The sequence below is a fragment of the Neovison vison genome, chromosome 7 (genome assembly GCF_020171115.1).
Source record: "Neovison vison isolate M4711 chromosome 7, ASM_NN_V1, whole genome shotgun sequence".
Lineage (NCBI taxonomy): Eukaryota > Metazoa > Chordata > Mammalia > Carnivora > Mustelidae > Neogale > Neogale vison.
Genome location: NC_058097.1, coordinates 113,570,863 through 113,574,575, shown reverse-complemented (window position 1 = coordinate 113,574,575; position 3,713 = coordinate 113,570,863). Strand labels below are relative to the sequence as shown.

The 3,713-nt window shown below is 41.5% G+C and overlaps 2 pseudogenes; one reads left to right on the top strand and one right to left on the bottom strand.

The window, feature by feature from the left end:
- Nucleotides 1-619: 619 nt before the first annotated feature.
- On the top strand, nucleotides 620-1,503 carry LOC122913458 (annotated as a pseudogene).
- A 137-nt stretch (nucleotides 1,504-1,640) lies between these two features.
- On the bottom strand, nucleotides 1,641-2,798 carry LOC122913456 (annotated as a pseudogene).
- Nucleotides 2,799-3,713: the final 915 nt, after the last annotated feature.

The window sequence follows — 3,713 nt, the reverse complement described above, 5'->3', positions numbered from 1 at the left end:
TCACTCAGCATAAACTCTTCCAGTCCCGTCCATATTGATGCAAAAGTTGGGTATTCATCCTTTCTAATGGAGGCATAATACTCCATAGTATATATGGCCCATATCTTCTTTATCCATTCGTCCATTGAAGGGTATCTTGGTTCTCTCCACAGTTTGGTGAATGTGGCCATTGCTGCTATAAACATTGGGGTACAGATGGCCCTTCTTTTCACTACATCAGTATCTTTGGGGTAAATACCCAATAGTGCAATTGCAGGGTCATAGGGAAGCTCTATTTTTCATTTTTAAAAATTTTTAAAATTATTTATTTATTTATTTATTTATTTTAAAGTTTTTTTTTTTTTTTAAAGATTTTATTTATTTATTTATTTGACAGAGAGAGACCACAAGTAGACAGAGAGGCAGGCAGAGAGAGAGAGGGAAGCAGGCTCCCTGCTGAGCAGAGAGCCCGATGTGGGACCCGATCCCAGTACCCTGAGATCATGACCCGAGCTGAAGGCAGCGGTCCAACCCACTGAGCCACCCAGGTGCCCCCTCTATTTTTCATTTTTAAAGGAATATCAACTTTATTTTCCTTTTGTTGATTTTGATGAGAATTCTCTGTGCCTCCTGAATTTGAATGCCTATTTCTTTTCCAGATGGTATGTTTCCAGATCTAATTTCTGCAAATAAACTGTTCTGCTCCCTTTACCCTCTTTTCTTCTTCTGGTACTTCAATGACATGAATGTTATTATGCTGTATGGATTCACTGAGTTCCCTAAGTCTGCATTTTTTTTTCCTTTTTCTGAAGCTTAAGTGCTGACATCAATGGCCTATGATTGATATGTGGCCATCTGTAACCCACTTTTATATAATGTTGCCATGTCCCCCAAAGTGTGTTCCATTCTTATGCTTGGTTCATACTTGGTGTCATTTTTGGATGCCATGGCTCACACAGGATGCATGTTGAGACTGACCTTATGTGATGCAAACACCATCAACCGTTATTTGTGTGACATGCTTTCTCTGCTCCAGCTCTCCTGCATGAGCACTTATGTCAATGAACTGGTGGCTTTCCTTGTGGTGGGCATAGATATCATTGTGCCCTGTATCATCATCTTTGTCTCTTATGGTTTCATCCTGTCTAGCATCCAGCACATCAGCTACACTGAGGGCAGGTCCAAAGCCTTCAGCACCTTCAGCTCCCACATAATTGCTGTTTCTCTGCTCTTTGGATCAGGTGCATTTATGTATCTTAAACCATCTTCTGCTGGGTCTATGGATGAGGGTCTCAGTCTTTTTCACCAAAACAGTTCCTTTGATGAACCCTTTCATTTACAGCTAGAGAAACAAAGATGTTAAACTTGCTCTGCAAAAAACCCGGAGCAGGAGAGTGTTTTGGTCAGAATCACTGTCTGTGGGTATAGTTATAGGACTGCTATATTCTGTTTCTTTCATAAGAGTAGTTTTAGGTGGGAGTGTTCATGTCATGTATCTTTCTTACCATAGTGAAGGAAATTTGAGTCATCTTTCAGTTTGTTTTCATTTTTTTTTAACTTGGTAAAATATACTTTACTGATGTTATATGACAAGTTAGGGCTCTCCATACCCCTCCTTTATAGGGGTAATGGATGGAAACTATATAGAGGTCAGGGTATTCTCAGCATGTATGTGGATGTGTTGGAGCAAGGACTCCCCAGGAGCTGAGGGCCCTGCTCTTCCTCTTGTTATCTCTGGGGCTGGTCATCCATGGGGCTCTTACTCCTTGGAGGCCATGTGGCCCATAAAGTCCACCACCAGGCCAATTCATGTCATACTAGGAAATGAGTTTCACACAGTGATCATTGAAAGTACTGCCAGGATCAACATGGAAGGTGGAAGAGTGAGCATCACTGTTAAAGCCACAGGAGACAACCTAGTCCTCAGTGGAGCCAAGGATGTCCTTGAAGGGGCCCTCCCATGCCTGCTTCATCACCTTCTTGATGTCATCATATTCAGCAGCTTTTCCTAGGTGGCAGATAAGATCCACAACTGACAATTTAGGAGTGGAAACATGGAATGCCATGCAGAGAGTTTCCTATTCAGCTCAGAGATGACCTTGCCCAAAGCATTGTAGTACCTGTAAAAGGAGGGATGATGTTGTGGGCAGCCCCTTGGCCAATACACCACAGCCTCACAGATATGGTTATGCACAGTTTCTTGATGGCAGGATGGCAGGGACTATAGTCACGAGTCCCTCCACAATGCCATTGTTGTCATGGATGACCTTGGCAAGAGAGGCCAAGGAGTTGGTGGTATAGGAGGCATTGTTGACAATCTTGAAGGAATTGTCAATTTCTCATGGTTTGCACACATCACAACTATGGGGGCATCAGCAGAAGGGGCAGAGATGATGACCCTCTTAAACCCACCTTCACTTAAGCTCCAGTATTCTCCATGGTGGCAAAGACCCCAGTGGACTGCACAGCATAGTTAGCATCAGCATCACCCCACTTAATGTTAGTGGGCTCTCACTTCTGGAAGATCGAGATGGGTTATGCTTTGATGCCAGGATTCCTATTCTCAACCATGACTGTACCTTTGAGTTGCCATGGGTGGAATCATACTGGAATGTGTAGATTATGTACTTGAGGTCAAATTAAGGGGTCTTTAATGATGACAGAATCCACTTTCTCAAGCTAAAAGCAGCCCTGGTGACCAGGTGCCCAATATGGCCAAATCCACTTATTCCAACCTTCATCATTGAGTTTGGGGATAGTGCTATAACTGCACCAGAAGATGTGGCTATGTGTCAGACAGGGAGGATGAAAGTCCAATTTTTTAATGATAGACCTTCCTTCCTCATAATTTTCATGATGTCTTCTCCTTTTTACCACTTTAACAATTGAGAAATGAGATTAATCAATAAATTTATCTTTGTTTTTCATATTGTCATTATGAAACTTGTTTTTTTTTTCTCTTGGAAAGGATAAACAGTTCTGTAAATGATCATGTAAAGTAACAGTATGGTGATCTTGTACCTATGGGGGGTTTCTTACACTGTGCTATTGGATTCAGGAATCAGATAATCTGTACTCCTGTCTGTACACTTCCCTGGACTATAATGTGTCTCCTTGAAATGTCACTGTTTCACAGATACAGCAGGTTTCAGAACATCCATAAAATATAATCCACTTTCCAGCTAAATGCTATGTGTTAAGTGTCTCTTGAGAGAGGTTTCATATTTACCATAGGAAACACAAGTGATTCTCAATATACATTTATTGCATAGACATGATATTGAAGCTGAGAAAAGTTAATGAATTACATCATACAGCTTATTAAGGAAACATCTAGATAAAGTGTAGCCTCCTGATTTTAAGTCTACTGCTCTTTCTTTTTTTTTTTAAATTTATTTTCAGCATAACAGTATTCATTGTTTTTGCACCACACCCAGTGCTCCATGCAATCTCTGCCCTCTCTAATACCCACCACCTTGTTCTCCCAACCTCCTACCCCCTGCCTCTTCAAACCCCTCAGATTGTTTTTCAGAGTCCATAGTCTCTCATGGTTCACCTCCCCTTCCAATTTTCCCCAACTCCCTTCTCCTCTCTAACTCCCCTTGTCCACATGCTATTTGTTAGGCTCCACAAATAAGTGAACCATATGATAATTGACTCTCTCTGCTTGACTGATTTCACTCAGCATAATCTCTTCCAGTCCCATTCATGTTGCTACAAAAGTTGGGTATTCA